The sequence below is a fragment of the Ips typographus genome, linkage group LG12, assembly GCF_016097725.1.
Source record: "Ips typographus isolate SLU linkage group LG12, UJ_Ityp_2.0, whole genome shotgun sequence".
Lineage (NCBI taxonomy): Eukaryota > Metazoa > Arthropoda > Insecta > Coleoptera > Curculionidae > Ips > Ips typographus.
The window spans coordinates 6108595-6126711 of NC_138433.1; the positions used below are offsets into that span (position 1 = coordinate 6108595).

At 36.5% G+C, this 18117-nt stretch overlaps 1 long non-coding RNA gene across 1 annotated transcript; it reads left to right on the forward strand.

Annotated features, from left to right (window-relative positions):
• The first annotated feature begins 6251 nt into the window (after positions 1-6251).
• On the forward strand, positions 6252-8108 carry LOC145736675 (uncharacterized). Its single transcript, XR_014180080.1, has 4 exons — positions 6252-6961; positions 7025-7094; positions 7163-7262; positions 7495-8108. It is a non-coding gene; the product is annotated as an uncharacterized LOC145736675 (long non-coding RNA).
• The last annotated feature ends 10009 nt before the right edge of the window (positions 8109-18117 follow it).

Below are 18117 nucleotides of genomic sequence, written 5' to 3' on the forward strand. Positions count from 1 at the left end.
TCTATGTGTAGTTGGTCGGTACTGATTTGAAACATAGAGACTGTTCTCTATTCGTTTACACAAAGAAGTCAAGTCACTGACAGCGGTTATGTCATGCAATGCCAAAGTCCTAACATAATCCGGCATTAAATTTTCTCTGATAATGTCTACAACTTCTTTTTCAGAAGGAGCCTCAGTTAATCGATTGAAAAGACCCTCCATAGAACTACTAAATAAACAAACTGGTTCTTTAGGGTTTTGTTTCCTAGCTTTGATTTCTTCTAATAAGTTTCTATCATAGTGGTCACGCAAAAAAGTCTCTTTTAATTTACCCACTAAATCATCCCAATCAATAAAACGCCCCTTTTTATGATGATTATACCACCAAGTCCAAGCTTGCGAATCAAAAAGGTCTCCAGCAGAAGCAAAAACCTCATCTGTTCAGCAGCCACGAGACATTCTAAAGGTTTCTACCTTTTCAAGAAAAGCCATTAATGAACCCTCGCCAGTAAACTTTTGCAGTCCCCATTTATGTACAGGCACAGACTTGCTAACAACCTGATTAACTGCATTAGCATTAAAATTGACAGAACCCAAATTTGGGTCAAGAGGAGTTGAAGCAGCTGGAAAAACTTTAGCGTCGAGATCACCTTCCAAAGTTAATATCTCAACATATAAATCATTCTTCCTTTGAGTTTCCTCATCAGAAGTATGATTCATACGATTAAGTCGGCCTGAGACATGCCAGAGCCAAGTTGAAATGTTTTTGTATGAAGGATCACTAGATGTACCGGTAAAACCTACTATTTTAACCTTAATTGATGCAATAGATAACGCCAGCTCCTTTTCATCAAAATCAAATTCAAATGGGTTCGACACTTGACAAATACTACGATTGGCATTTTCTTGAGCCAACAGTCCCCTCAAAATTTTACGTCTCTGATCAACAGTACCCAATGGCTTCATAGATCTGATAGAAATTTCATAATCCAGCTCATGGGCTTGCAAGGCATTAATTTGGAGAGCCATTATTAAAATTTCCAGTTTAACCCCAAAAACTAAATAAACACAAGTGATATATAAATTCTACAGCTAAAGTGCAACAAAAACAACTGACTTGGACAACAATCAAAAACTTGATCACTACCTGTGATCCAAGTTACTCAAAACTGATTAAATAAATCAGTCAATCAATAATTAAACACTTAATCAAATTAAGGAAAATTAAAATTGTCCAAATCAGTACAAATAAAATCTCTACCAAAAGAGAAAATTAATTCGCACTTTTAACTGCAAAACCGAACCACAATGTTATAGGTAAAACTACAAAAAACTTAAGATAACGGGGCAAACCTGAAACTTCGGTCTAAAAATAGATTGGCACGGTCACAAGCAAAGCAAAAGGTAAAAATGCAACGATAATACGATAAACCAGCAATTCCAAACTTGACACTCTTTAATTTAAGAATAAATATCTTATACTATCAACACGTCTGGCACCGTGAAAAAACTAAGTAAATATTGTAGCCATGCAAAAATACACATGCACAAACAAGGCAGTCTGATAACCCACAATCCAAGCGTGCTCAATCCACTAAAAATCAAAGAGGCCCCACGTTGGGCGCCAATTTGTTATGATGAAACCTCACGTTAATGAGATTTCAACATTTTTTTAATTAGATAGCTCAAGGTCGTGGATTAATTGCATGAGTTCATAACTAGCTATAGATGAACACACTTGGATATACTGCAGGAAATCAAACGAACCACTTGTTGTATATGTACACGTGTATATTACAAATTAAAATTTTACAAACAAACTACAATATTTACAATTTTACAAAATTTACAAAAAAAAAAAATAATTGCCGAGAAACAAATTATTGAAGTAATTGACAAGAAAAAATGAAAGAAAACAAAATTGAAGTTGAATTTAAAATAAAATGAAAGATCAAGATAAATTTGAAATTTAAAAAAAACAGGAAAAGTTTTCCCAGTGCCACACTGTCTCTAATTGCCCTTACCAGCTGTCAAAGACGATGTTTGGGTCCTGGAACCTCCAGTATCCTCTTCCCAGTCGTCAGTAGTGGCCACCGCTGATTTCCAGGTAGGAAATGGGGTCCAGAGACTGGTGACAGGTACCTAAGGCAGAAAACAGCAGAACACCAGGGAAAACGAACAAACAGCTTCAACACTTGTTCCGGCAACCAAAAAGGTGACCAGAGGTGATGACAAGTGTTGAAGTTGTTTAGAGCAAACTAATATAACTAAAAAATAAAAATAAAATAAAATTAAATAAAACTAAATCAAGTGAGGAATTGTGGTGGTTCGATTCTGACCTTTTGAGACTCTGTGGCCGGTGGTCGGCTTTTCCAACACGTGGGTTGGTCCGGAAAACTCTGGACAAAGCAGTCCCAGTCAGGCTGATTCAATCCCCGATTGAAATGTTATTTGGTCGGGAAAACCCTTGGATCTCTGGTCAGAAAACCTTGGATCTCTGGTCAGAAAGCCCTTGGAATTCCGGTCGGAAAGTCCTTGAAATTCCGGTTGGAAAAGTCCCTGAATATCCGGTTGGAAAAATCTCTGAATATCCGGTTGGAAAAGTCCCTGAATCTCCGGTTGGGCCGAACACAATGCTATGTTGGAAAATTGGGCCGATACAAAATAATTCAAAAGAACTAACAATAAAACCAATTTACCTGTAATTCGGCCAGATGATCACGGATTAAAAATTCACACGCGCCACACCGCTCAGAAAAAAGATCAGATGTCGGCAGTTCGAGTGCTGTAGTGGTAAAGAGACCGATATCACAAAGTGGGGTGATTAAATAGGCACATGGCACCTGACACAAAGAAACACGACCACAAACCGACGCTTTCCCGACAAAAATCGAAACCAATCACGTGACTACGGCACCTGATAACTTATCAGGTCACGCACCCACATTTACAACAAAATGTGCACAAAGTGCAATTGGAGGATTTAAGCGATCGGAATCGGTCTACTAGTGTAACTAGGCCCATGTACATTAAAAACACAAATCAAACGAGTTAACGGACGAAAACTCTATTTCGTACGTAACAAGGTTTAGGACTTAGGATTACTGGGATTAATCGTCACCGTCGTCGTCATTATTGCTGTCGAGAAATTTTGGATGGTTAAATGTGGCAAAGTGAGGAAAGTTGGCAGATCTTATGTTTGGGTTTGACGTTGAAGGTTGATTTGTGTCCAAAGTGGGATATGACTGAACTTGCGGAGTGAGTAAAGTTGGTGTAATTGGCGAAGGTTGAATTGTAGATGTTGGCAAATGTGTCGTTTGAAGCGTGTTGACTTCAGTAAACAATGTTTTTTGTAAAGACGCGTTTAGTCCGATACTCGAAAGAACCTTGATTGAGTCCGGGTATTAGATGTATTTTGACGTCATGGGGTGAACTAGCTCGTGACATAGACGACATACAGCTGACCGTGGGCAAAAAGAGGGTCGGATAGATAAATGCCTACACCATGAAAACTTTGACCTTGGGCTTTATTAATTGTCATAGCAAATGCTAGACGAATAGGGAATTGGTGTCTACGAAGAGGTTGTGGCAAAAAAGTTGTGGTTGAAATCATGGGACATTTAGGTAGCCAAATAGTAGTACCTTTACTGACGCCTGTTGGACTTTCGCATTCAAAAATGTGATTTGACATTCCGACGATGGATATGCGAGTGCCGTTACATTGACCGCGTGCTACGTCGAGATTGCGAATCAGTACAACGATTGCTCCGATTTTTAAGTGGAGTTCGTGAGGTGGAAGGTTAGGGATATCTATAGAGTTTAGCACGTCGTCAGTGGAAATGAGCAGGTCGTTTGGATCGTGAATTGTACTGTCTTCGCTATAATAGATGCGGGTTTGGTTTTGGTGGTCTGACATGCGTTTAATGATTTGACTGTTGACTTCATTGACGGCTTTGTTAGTCGGGCAAAGGATTGCGCGAGTGCTGTATGTATTGTAGGTGGTGGAGTTGAAAGTGAGGTCATTGTAACAGAATTTTATTAAGTCTTCTAGGGACTCAGTGATAAATTGTTGGGGTATTTCACTATTTCTATCATGTCCGGTATATGTTCTTTACGATAGAGGATAGGTGCACATGGACGAGAATATTCTCCAATAGTGAGAAGATAATCAGTCCAAGGTAATGTTTCAGGTATAGGTTTTTCTGTTTTCGTGTGTTATTTGTTTGTATTAAATGAGACGGTGGCGTTGGGTCGGCGAGCAGCTCGCATGTTTGTGCGAAGCTGAAGACGATAAACTTTACCCCAAAAAGTTGTACGAATCGGACATGTCTCGATAATTGCAGCTCGATTACCGCGCGAAACGACTGAAAAAATGAGGTGATTTTCGCGCGCTTTTGGTGCAGTATTTATCGCGGACTTTTGGTGCAGTATTTATACCCACATCATGACCTCAATTCGCCGATCTTGCATACACAGACATTGTACTGGGGGAGACCGAGGCAATATTTGATAATAAAACATAGTGCAATTTCTATGTTACAATATTGTTGACGATTACGTATAAGCATACGGATAAAGAATAATTCGTTGGCTGTGGAAGATACAGAGACAATCGACCCAATTTGTCCTTGTGGTTTACGACGAACTTTCCAACTAGTCGAACGAGAATCTCAAACGTAATGTTCGGGAATATCGATGTAACGATAAATACGAGCTGAAGGGTCGGATTGATTTAAAATAAAGAAAGCTTTAAGTTTAGTTCTTCGATCGGAAAATATATGTTTTGGATTCCATGAACGTCAAGAGTATAGTCAAACGCCGCATAAGATTCGCCGGGTAAATGAACGGGGAGAGTAAGTACACTGTGTGAACGACCGTGAAGTTTAAAGCCAAATAGACGCCAGGCTGCTTCCATAGCGCCTACGTATCTACAATTAACGTATTCTTTAATTTCGTCTATTACAATTGCGGCGGAATCGGTATTTGGTGTAGGAATAGTTGTATCAGAAGGGGGTTGTGGTGCGAGAGCTGCTCCAATGGTGCAAAAATCTACCAATGCCTTTTGTGACATTTCTACGCCTTTTGTGAAGGTACTTCATAGATGCTAGACTCCCGCATAATTCCACGTTAATGTGGCATTGATAGCGGGTGAGGAGGTACGGATTGTACGGAACAATTCGTGAGTTATCGCAACGATGATTGGAAATAAAACATGCCCTGTTGTCATTAGATATTCTAGACGCTGATTGCTGCCAGAGTGAAGATTAGTAGCGTCACAGAAATTTTTGGGGTAAAATTTGTTACACTTTCCCTCATTGCTGGTACAAGGAGCGTTTGGATTTAATTTGCCGCACGGTCGATGGATCTGATGCTGACTCACTAAATTGAACAATGACGGTTGAGAGTTGGGGTCGGGAAAACAGGCAGAAATTATTTTATCAACTTTTTGTGTAGTATAGTATAATTATTATGAAGAGTGACTAGAAGGTGAGCGTGCGGTAGTCCCCGTTTTTTAAACTCGATAGTATAGAAGTAATTGCGCACTGCTCCAAAGATTTGTTTATCTTTAATTTGAATTAGAAGATCATCGAATTTGACTTGGAAAACTCGACAAACCAGGTCGGAACGATGGCAAATTTTTTGCTTTGGACCAAGATTTGAGCGGATTTCTGGCCACGAAGAATTACAAGTGAACGTAATGAAAAGGTCAGGTTTGCCGTGTCGGGTTACGATGGTCATTCCTTCTAAATAAAGACGATATTCGTGGCGGGGACTTGATATGAATGAAGCAGGAAGTACGGATATGCGGCCGATATTTTGAAGATCGTTTTAAAAATTGGCAGGCAGAGGGGCGTTAGCGCTGTTTTGGTAGCGTGACTGAATGCGGCTTAAAACTTTTTGTTTTGCCATACGAAATTTAGTGTTTAAGTGGCGAATATACCACAGATGAAGAGCTTCGGAGTTACACCAAACGTCGACTAAGTATTGCTGGAAAAAAGAAATTTTCTCGAATCATTAAACGGTAAGTGTAAAATTGACCACAAGTCACAAATTGACGATGATTAATGTGGTATTGGTTTTGTGGGGTATTATTATCAAGCTCGGCGTCATTGTTGGCGTGGTCGTTGTCGTTATAGTTAATGTCAAACTTATTGTCATTTTCGTCGTCGTTATCGTATTCGTCATTGTTTTGTCGGGCTTCGTTTACGCGGTTACGTTGTAATGGAATGTTCGGTGGATAGCCTCGATCACCGTTAGGAAATAATAATGGATATACCATAGGGTCTGAATACGAGTTTAAGGTTTTGATTTCGTGCATGCGTCGTTGTACGATTGTCGATGTTATTTTCTAAATTGTCGTCTATATTCATTTCAGAGTCGTTGGGTAAACGCGTAAGTGTGTCTGTGTCAGATCGAGGATATAATTTAAGTTGCACGTCGATTGGAGGTTCGCCGAGAAAAATGGCAGCAATTTCGTTGCGACCTTGCGGAATCGGATAAATAGTCTGAATTGTTTGATTTAAGTGATTTGTCATGTTGTCGGCAAAAGCTATTATTAAGTCTTGTCGTGCAATGCTGTGTTGTGGTTCTAAATAGTCAGGTTGTTCTGAAACAGTCCGGTAACTACGTATAAAAATGTTGTCGCGTCGTAAAATAGTCTCAATTTCTCTAAGTAATTCAGGCCTAACCCGGTCACCTTCGAGGGCGTCTAGAAAGTAATAGTGATTTAGGTTTGGAGTGTTTAAGTCGTTGTCGTTGGGGATTCCGTTATAATAGTGATTCAGAGAAACTTACACGTATCACGTGGGCTTTAAGAGGAATCGCCATTTTGTAGTACCGGTTACGGGATTTTAGTGCGACCTCTTTTTAATAAAAACGGGAGTTATTTGGAGGAGTATATCGAGTTTTGTTGGGAACTCCGTTTTTCTCGCTGTATGCGGATTTATAAGCCTTAAAAGTGGTGTGATTTTCTTGTGGAGTGGTGAGTTTGAGGTTAAGTTTTACCATGTGGTTATTTCACTTAGGAAATTAATTTGACCATTAGATTGACCTGAGAGACCTGAGGCAGTCTTGTAGTATTTTGATTCGATCTGTTTGGTGGCAGTGTCGCCCAAGTAAGTTTGATTTTGGCCATTTCCAATTTAGCCTCCGGCTAAAACACGTGTCTTCTTCATTTCAATAGCAGTTAGGGGAGTCTTCAATCTGTGACTACACACAGTTTGGAAGCTGGTGACCGAGTATCCGAGAGAATCAACTAAGACCCCTTTGCTCAATCACAAAAGGTAAATTTCGTGCTTTATTTGATTAATTTTGGTAGTAAATTGGTTATAAAACCATCCAGTTGCTTACTGATTGATTTGATATCTAATTATTGAATATTGTGCTCAATCTTTTGCGTTTTTAATTAATTTGTTTCTAGTAAATTCGATAATAAAGTATTACTAATGAATATAATCAGTCTTAATATTAAGTGATTGTAACGAACACATTGTATTTTGTACTGTATATTCTAAGGGCCCTTCCGCCGGGGTATCTTCCTGCAGGCTCATCTTTACACTGGGCTACGGCACCACGAATAGCCCTATTCGTTTCGCTAACTTACCAGGGTTGTCCGACTACATCTCTTGGACACTGGGCTGTAGCGCTTAGATCGATAGCGGATAGCAGTACACTTGCTCTGTACAGAAAGTAAGATTAGTTTAAGAATCGGATCAAGCACTGAAGTGTGATGCTTGTTTGACGAACCCATAATATAAAAAACCATCTGAGGGTAACTGAATTCTGACTGTTTTATTGTTGCTGCAACCTCAAACCTCTCTTTCAGCTATCGTTCTGTGTTGAAGGCTTACTACAATTATTTTCTTGTAAATTAATTGATATTACTTGGCAGGTTTCATTTTGTTTTTTTGTAATCCTATTTGTTGTCCTGATTACTGGTTTATTGAACTCCAAGTACCAACTTTGGCATTTTCTGATTTATTGGTTAAAATCAGTGGCGCAGAGAACCACCCCAACGCTCTTAACCAACTGAACATATTAGTCGAGCTTAATTTGCCGCAAACTTTACGTTCAATACGCCAGGACATCAGTGTTTAACTTTCACTTAGCTTTAAACTCCAGCAATGTGTAATTTAAATACTCAAGAATTCAACAGGAAAAACAATATAATTCAATGTTGGTAGGAGTATTAGCTCTCAAAGTAGTTGTTTCTGATTTTTTCCTTTTCAGTTGAGAAGTTTCTGATACAGAAAGGTCTGTACATGTTGAGAGATATTTGTTTTAGTGCCACACAGCAAGACTATTTGCTGTTATCAATGTTAGGGCGGTGCATGAATTTTTCTCAAAGAACAAACCAAAAGTATTTCTGAGAACGAAACTAATAGCAGGCTGAAATGATTGTGTGTATGCTAAACCTTATACTTTTATTAAGTTTTGAAAATTGGGTCTTTGAAGCAAATCGATACTAGACTTCTTTAAACTCGGATATAAAAAGGTCCATATGAAGTAGCTAAACTTGTCAACATTTTCAGGCAACGGAGATTCCTATTCCTAACAGCAACCGGTTATACGTTATCCTGGAAATTTGCGTATTAGTTGCTTTAATCGTTTACCTTAATTCCGTTTATAGGATCGTCTCATTACGATGTACAATAAGTTGTACAAATTTCTAGCAGACTGACTACGACTACTTTTTGAAACAAATATTGAACTGCTGAAATATTCAGAGTTACAAGCCCGATAAAGTCAAAATGCTCATAATTAAGTTATAAAAATGATTTACTTTTACTTGCTTAATGAACTATCCTAAAATAGGATAAATTTTGTTTTTTGTGCACATGAAAAAATGCGGTATATAGGTACGTACCTAACCAATTGATCATGTAATTCTTTTCTTATGCCGCAGGCAGATGGTGATCACTTTGTTATTTAAGTCATCGCGGTACGAACGTTCACAAAACTGCGTATGGATAAATATCATTGTAATTTCATTTTGACATGCAAATTTTTAGCATATGAGAATAATTAAGAAAAATGGCCATTGTTATTATAAAAGTTAAGAAGTGTACACTTTAGTTTTGTAATCTTCTCCAAAAGGATTTGAAGTTAATTAGAAACGGTTAATGTTTCTGTATTTTTTTTTTGAAACATGCAAATACGTTCTACTTTCCATAACATGAAAACTAGAGCGTCTTATACTTACGGAGTTCAAACTTTTTAGTTTCAGGAAGGGAATCCTGATTATTTTTACATGTCAATTAACTTTATAAAGTAATACGCAAGAGTGCATGCAAATTAGAATTTAAATATAAGTATATTAGGCTTTAATGAACACATATTAACCTTTGTTCTTGTTTTCATTATATGTAAACAAACCACTTGAGGGAGCCATAAGGAGCCAATGTACTAAGTGACGCTGTGCAAAGCCAGTATTGGAAGACCAATAAAGATGACACTTAATCTGATCACCAACGTCAACAACGTGATGTTAATGGAACTTAAGCAGGAAGGACTATGAAATTGACATTGCTAGACTTTAACTACTGTACTATTTGGTGACCAGTGAGGGACAATGGGTTAAGTCATGGACAGGACAATTTGTGATTTTGACAAAACATTTTCGGCGCAATACAAATCGCAAAATCAGAACTGCGTATATTGAAATAGATGGTGCGTAGTTAAGCACTCCCCAAGATTTCAAATGTGTTATGTTAGTTGAAGGATTGCTTTAGGTTAGGATTTATATCATTTTTGGAATGCGAAGAAGAGATGCCGAAAAATGGAGAAAGTAAGCCCTATAGAAATTAAAATTTTTGCTACAAATTTTCGCATACTCCATTTTTCTGATAATATTATAAGATGAATTTTATATAAGGCTAGCGATAACGATTAGTAATTAGAATTGTCAAAGGTAGGAGTTACCTCTCTTAGTTTAAACTGGAGGGCCAGTTTCATGGAGGAGGGGCAAATGTCACGAATGAAATAAATCTAATTTATTTCACTTGAACGGAAACATTAAAAAATGTGGAATTTATATTACTTGAGCGGAAACATTAAAATTGTGGAATGCGGTCAGAGTGCAACTGCACTTATGATGCAATAGCTAGACTATGCACCGGAGTGTGACCGGACGCTGAGTTGCGGAATATTTCCGGGGGAAGTACCGGGGGTCGAAAGGTCGTTACGAGTTGTCGGCTAGAGGAGACCAGGTCTGGGAGTTTTTGATTGGCGGAACCAATGTTTGGAATGCTATAAGAAGGAAGTTATACCCTAGAGAGGGGTTCATTCCAGTCAGTCCAGTTTTAGTTAATAGAATTATTGCAAACATTAATTAGTCCTTAAAAAAATAATGTCTCCGTTCAGAGAGATAATAATTAGGGATATTGATGATCATGGTAAAAAACGATACACAATAAATAAATCATAATAACAACATTTTATTAACAACAACTCGACAAACAATTCAACATTATTATCACAAATAAATTACTATAACAACTGTTCAAAGTGAGAACCGTTCTGCTGAATGCATAATCGGCTACGTGTGACGATGGACGCATTTAGGCTCAATAGCACATCGCGATTGATTTGTGCACACGCATCCTGTATTCTCTGCAGCAGCTCTTCCCTCGTGGTCACAGAGGTCGCATAGACCGTGTTATTTAGGTGACCCCATAAATAAAAATCTAGGGGGGTTATATCCGGTGATCGCGGCGGCCATGCGACTGGATCACGACGACCAATCCATCGTCCTTCTTAATTTGCATTCAGCCAGTTCCAAACTATCCTGCCAAAATGTGCCGGGCAACCATCCAACTGAAACCAGGCCTGTCTCCGCAAGCCAATGGGTATGGCATCCCACATATCAGCATTCTCGGTCTCCAAGAACTCCAGGAAGTTTTCTGAATTGGGTCTCTGAGGGAATATGTAAGGCCCAAAGAGATTGCCATTGTAAATCCCGGCCCAAACATTGACGCTGAACTCTTGCTGGAAATTTCGTGGTCTTACTTCATGTGGATTTTCATGCGCCCACACATGCTGGTTGTGGAAATTCACAATTCCGCGTCGAGTAAAACATGACTCATCCATCGATCCATAACACATTATTCAAAAAATGTTGATCATTTTCAACCGAGTCCAGAAACCACCTACAAAAAACCATTCTACGCTCTTCATCTCCTGGATGTAATCCCTGAACTGGTTGTAGATGGAAGGGGTTCTATGGTCCAGTTTCAGTATGTGTTGAATGGTAGTTTTCGGCACTGCAATAGTTCTGGACACTCTTCTTTGACTTGTCTTGCATCACAAATACGTTGTGGACATTTTGAATTAACCTACGATCTGGCTGTCGCCTATTGGGAAATCGCCTTTGATATTCCTGAACGGCTTGCAACGCGTTACCATCACAAAATCCATAAATAAAGTGCATATCAGCATATTGTTGATTGGAAAATTGAAAGGGCATTTTGATGTTTTTAACGTTTGATGATACTGACAAGTGTCATATTGGGTGTGGTGTCCTTAAGCAAATCTGTCGCCTACTATGATTTAAGGAGTGTCGTGTGCGCTGCTCAATTGAAGTACGCGTTATCTGTCGATCCTGAATAATTTAAGTTTTATACTGGATAAAACTGTCGAAATTAAGTGAAAATTGTTAAGTGATTAGATCAAGTTGTTTTCTACAACTGTAGAAAGCTTTATAGTTGTGACCAAAGTAATAACGGCAGTACAACATTAAACAATAGAAATCTTCAGATTTTGTGTACTGAAACGGTCCCGATCGGGACTGTTTACGCTTCGTACTTACTGATAAACGATGGAATTCAACGACAACAACGTTTTTAAGAATTCTGATACTGAATGTGCAAATTGTAAACAGATTATTGAAGATGTAAAATCAATAATTTCATGTACATTATGCAAAAATGCTTACCATGCAAAGTGTGAAAGTATGGAATTGCGTGGGTTTCGAACCAAGAAAACTTCGTGGAAATGTAAGGCATGTATCGCCAAGGGAGGTGACAGGCCAAGGAAAAGAAGCAGGATTGAGGAGAATTCTATAGATCAAAATACGATTGAAATGCTAAATGCTGCTTTAGAAAAATTAACTTATAATACTAATGAAATGCATAAAAAAATCGATTACTTAATTGCCGAAAATGCCATTTTAAAACTTGCTGAGTTGAAGAGTTTAAATTATAATGAAGAAAATGTTCAACATCTACCATGCATATCAAAGTCTTATGCACATGCGGTCGTCAATAATAATAAAGTATTGGTTGTAAAGAAAAAAAGTGATCAAAGTGAACCGAAAGAAATCAAGGAAGATTTAAGACGAAAAGTAAATCCAGTAGAAATAGGAGTTGGCGTGTCAATGGGTCGGAGTACAAAAGGAGGTGGAATCATATTAAATTGCGGAAATGAAAAGGAAATTTCTAATGTGCAGACTGAAATTCAAAATAAGCTCGGTGATCAATATCAAGTTGATCGACCAAAAATATTGAATCACCGATTGCAAGTTGTTGGTGTAAATGAAAATGAGTATGCTGTTGGTGATGAGCTTATCATAGAAAAAATTATTAGACAAAATGACCTAAGCGCTGATAGAAGCGACTTTAAAATTAACTTACTCAGAAGAACCAACGTATTTAATAAAAGATTTAATTTAGTTTTTGAGGTTGACTCAGCCACATATGACAAAATTATTTCGAAAGAGAAAGTAAACTTAGGATGGAATCGATGCAGAGTTTTCATTGATTACGGGGTGATACGTTGTCTAAATTGTTGTAAGTACGGTCACTTGAGCAAAGACTGTAAAGATAAGCAAGCTTGTGGTAAATGCGGTAATGATCATAACTCAAATGTGTGTGCAAATAACTTTAAAAAATGTAAAAACTGCGAAGACTCAAATCAAAGATATGGGTTAAGTTTAAGCACGGATCACACTGTGTGGGATGTGACTAAGTGCGAAGTTTATAGACAGAGTGAACAATTGCAACGTAGGAAGTTTATACAATAGCAATTAAATTCTTTGGAGAATTATGCAAATTCCGATATTGTATACCTAAATTGCCAAGGTTTCTTAAATAATAAGGACGAAATTCTATTGCTGATAAGGAATTGGAAACCGAAAGTTATTCTCATGTCAGAAACACACCTAACTGATGATATAAGTGAATCAGAACTAAAAATTGAAGGGTACCGAATCGAACTATGTAAATCAACAAACAAAAGAACGGGTGGTGTAATTGCGCTGATCAATAATGGCATTAAATACAAAATGCGCAATAATGAGTGCGTGCAAGATTCGGTGTGGCTGTTGTTCATTGAAGTTATTGCGGCTGAATCAAAGTATCTCCTCAGTGTGTTGTACCATTCACCACAAAAGGAAAACGCTCAGTTTGTGGAATATTTTTCAGACTACCTGGAAAGGGTAAGTGAATATGATGGAATAATTGTAATAATGGGAGATTTTAATTTCGATTTACTCAAGCCTAATTTCTATGGTACCAAACTTATGGAAAAGGTGTATTTAAAAGGTTTCACGCAGTTGGTCAGCTCACCTACCAGAATAACTATAAACAGCGCTACACTAATTGATTACAAACAATAAATATCTATCGCATTCGGTGCATCTAACACCGAAAATCAGCGATCATAATATACTTACAACATCTTTAAAAGAGAAAATAAAAGATGATAATTATGTAACAATATACAAAAGAGTCATGAACAAATACAACCCAACTTTCTTACAAAACTTCATTATAGGCGATAACTGGAATAATGACATAACGGATGTCAATGTGCTGGCTAACTCTTTTATTGACAATTTATCATATGTCATGAATGAAATGTGTCCAATACAAAAAATTGTTACAAAAAGGCAGTACGAAGAAAAAAAGTGGATTACTAATGATATTAAAAGTATGATGGGAGATAGAGACGTTTTGTATAAAAGAGCAATCTTAAACAAAAGCAACAATACTTGGAATGAATATAAATTCATCAGAAATAAAATTATCAAACAAATTAATATTGAAAAAAACAAATTCTATATAAACAAGATAGATAACAATAAACATAATGCGTATGAACTTTGGAAACATTTGAAGACTCTACTTCCAGAAAAAAATCCGTCTTTGCCAGACTTAATAAAATTTGAGTGAGGTGCAATTGTAGATGAGTCATGTATAGCAAATCAATTTAACAAATACTTTGTGAACAGTGTTGCAGATATAATTAATGGAATCCCACCAAATGCACATTTAGAAGATGTAACCGAGATTGTTTCTGGAAATAATTCATCTATTGATGTGTTTAAACAAATTTCTATGGCAGACCTAAAAAAGCATATTAAACTTATGAAACAAGTCGGAGGAGATGAAAATGGAATATCAACCAAAGTATTTAAGGATGTCATGGACGTAGCTGCAAATAGGATTTTAGATGTGATAAATGCATCACTTTCAAGTGGGGTGTTTCCGGAGTTATGGAAATGCTCAACAATTGTGCCGATTCCCAAAGTGACAAACTCGAATTTATGCTCTGATTTTAGACCTATAAATAAAGTACCAGTGTACGAACAACTATTAGAAATGGTAGTAAAAGAACAAGTCCAAAACTTTTTTAGTGAAAATAACATACTTGTAAGTAATCAATCAGGCTTTCGCCAGGGACATTCATGTGAGACAGTAATTATAAATATTTGTGACGAATTCCGTAAGAGCATTGACAAAAATAATTATGTACTAGCAGTGTTTTTGGATTTCAAAAGGGCATTTGAAACGATAAATAGAGATACTTTGATTAAGAAAATGAATAAAATGGGTTTCAAAGGCACTGTATTAAAATGGTTTCAATCTTACCTGCATAATAGAACACAAACTGTAAAATTTAAAAATAGCACATCTGATTGCATTGTAATAAATAATGGTGTACCACAAGGTACTGTTCTCGGTCCATTTCTCTTTCTTTTATATATAAATGATATTGTTAAGACAGTAAAGTACACGAAAATCGAACTATTTGCAGATGATACCATGATTTATATCTGTGGACCAAACATAAGTCAGTTGCAAGATTATATAAATTATGACATTAACAGTTTAAGCAAATGGCTTTGTAGTAATAGTCTAAGTGTAAATGTAAATAAAACTAAATTTTGTGTTTTTGGAAAACAACATTTACTGTCTAAACTAGACATAAGTAATGTACATATTAGTTTAAGAAATCAACAAATATCGTATGATAAGCAAATTAAGTATTTAGGAGTGATCTTTGACGCCAATTTGACATTTTACGAACATGCACTGTACATAACAAGAAAATTTTCAAAAAAGGTTAATTTTATAGCAAGGGTTGGGAGAAATTTATCTATAAGCACTAAGTTATTATTGTATAACAGCATAGCGGCGCCACACTTAGAGTTCTGTAGTACACTTTTTTACAATTTGCCGGCATATATTTTAAATGATTTACAGACCACACAAAATAGAGCAATGCGTATAATTCTTAAAAGCAACCGGTACACGCCGATTAAAATCATGTTAAATGTGTTAGATTTCTTAACGGTAAAACAAAAAACCGTATTTAACACATTTGTGTTTATTTATAAAATTAAAAACAAATTATTATCATCTTACCTGTGTGGCAAAGCAACTAACTTTAGTGATGTGCATAATTATAACACAAGGAACAAAAACGATTTTGTTTTAACTAACAAATGTAATACGGAATCATTAGCCAGCACTGTTTTATGCAGAGGTCTGTATGAGTTTAATTGTCTACCTGTTAATATTAAAATTTGCGAAAACCTAGATAAATTTAAACAACATTTAAGAGAATATGTATTATTAAAGTATTGACATTGACTTGATTGTATAAGGACATATTGTTATTATTGGCTTGCGAAGTCAGTTGGTGTAATAGTTGTGACTGCTTTTGTCGTTTTTGTATAGCTTGACTAGCTAAATAAACGATATTATTATTAAAAAAAAAAAAAAAATTAACTAACAGATTTTACGGAACTTTGAAGGGATGTCCCTTGGAAAAAACTTTTTTTTAAAGAATACATATTAACTCATTTTTTGAAGGTCCAACCACTTGTTGAAGTCCTATTTTTATAAATTAATCTGTCCTATTTTTGCCAGCCCGGATATCCGATGTTTCTGTTGGGTTTTAAAATGTAATAACTCAATTATCTGTAAACGGAGTCTCAAATCAACATTTTACAAGACATTCTTTCTTCTCCAAATTGAATAAGGAAATTGAAAAAAAAATAAAATTAAAAATATCCAGTGGCGTAGAAAATAGGGCGAAAAAATAATGTCTATACCCCTGTATCTGCGCCACTGGACAATTTTAACAAACGTGACTATCATCAGATAATGAGTATTAATTTTATAAGTACTTGTTCCAAATTTGATCAAAATTGCTCCAACGGTCTGACAGTTATAACACAAAAACGAATTTCTAAACTGAACTTTGGAGGGCTGTATCTTCCTTAGGAAGCGTTTTTCAGCAAAATGGCATAATGCATGTCAGCTTATTTCTTGATGGGTTATCGAATGGCGAATTATTGACATTTAAAACTGGACCACCCTGTACAGACATAAAGAAATACATAAGTAACATAAGCTCATAATCGACATCATAAAGCATAAGCACATAAAATCATAAGTCATAAGTAATCATAAGTGAATCATAAGGATAATCATAAAGACATAAAACATAAATGGGTTTACACTACTGATCAAACGGAGATACTCTCCTAAATGATCAGAAATTTTCCCTTTCTGATGGACGCCAAATAGAAGAATGGCTGGAGAATTTCCAATAGCTCTACAAAACGTATTGTTGAAGGCAAATTCTACTTCTGGGAGAACTCTATCCCATTTGTCTAAATCAGGTGATAATTTTGCAATCATTGGTCACGGTTTAGTCTCTCAATTTGTCCGTTAGCGCGCGGTGTACCTGCTGCGACTAAAATCAACTTAATATTATTTTTGTCCAAATAAGATTTAAATTTATCAGATCTAAAGTTTGATCCACGGTCACATATAATTCTGTTAGGTCGACTGTAATTATTAAAGTAGGTTGTTAAATGATTTATGGTCTCAACGGCACTTGTGGTTCAGCAAGGAAACAATTTGGAGAAACCGTCAATTACCTCAAAAATCTATTTGTAATTTCTGCCAGTTTTTGCCAAAGGTCCGTAATGGTCGCAGTATAGGGTGTCGAAAGGTAAGTCGCCTTTAGGAATAGGGTAAAGTTTTCATGTAGGGGAACCAGTAAGTCCTACTGATAAGTTCACAAGTCTTATCCGTACCAACGTGACCAATGTCATCATGACAAGTTCTGACAATGTTTGTTTGTAAAGACTTAGGGACATAAAGTGCTAACTTAGAGCCGTTTTTGCGATAGACTAAACCATCGCGCATTTCGTAAAACTTGGACTCGCCAGTCAATTTTAACTATATCTGGATCTTTATCTTGCATTACACTAAGATTTTTCTCAAGACTTCCTTCTACTGAAAATACTTCAAAAACCATGAAACAACGACTAAGGGCATCTACATGACGCATGCGTTCTGCTCTGCGATGCTCTAAAGTATAGTCAAATTCTTGAAATATAAGGGTCCAACGCAGAATTCGAGGGTTAACGTCCTTCTTTTCCAAAGTCTGTTTAAAACTGTTACAGTCGATAATAAATCATAAAGCGGCTTAGCAGTCACTGCAAAATTTTCTAAAAATCGCCTGAAATAAGAACACGTACCTAAAAAGCTATGGACAGTTTTGTAATTAGAAGGCATATTTATTCGATGTGGTGTAAGTTTCGAGAGCAACTCCATAAGTTGAATAAACTTGTTATACCTAGGCAAATGATATGCCAGGATTATGTTTACCTTGAACTTCACGGTTTTTGTGACAGTTCTTTAGAGGCTTATGGAGCATGCTTGTACATTAAAAGTATTCGTTCTGATGGTTTTGCTCAAGTATCATTGGTATATGCAAAGGGCAAGGTGGTACCTTTAAAGTCATAACACTCCCACGATTGAAATTATGTGGAGCTGTAACTTTAGCAAATTTAGTACATTATTTCAAACACTCAGTTTCATTACCAATTTCTAGAACATA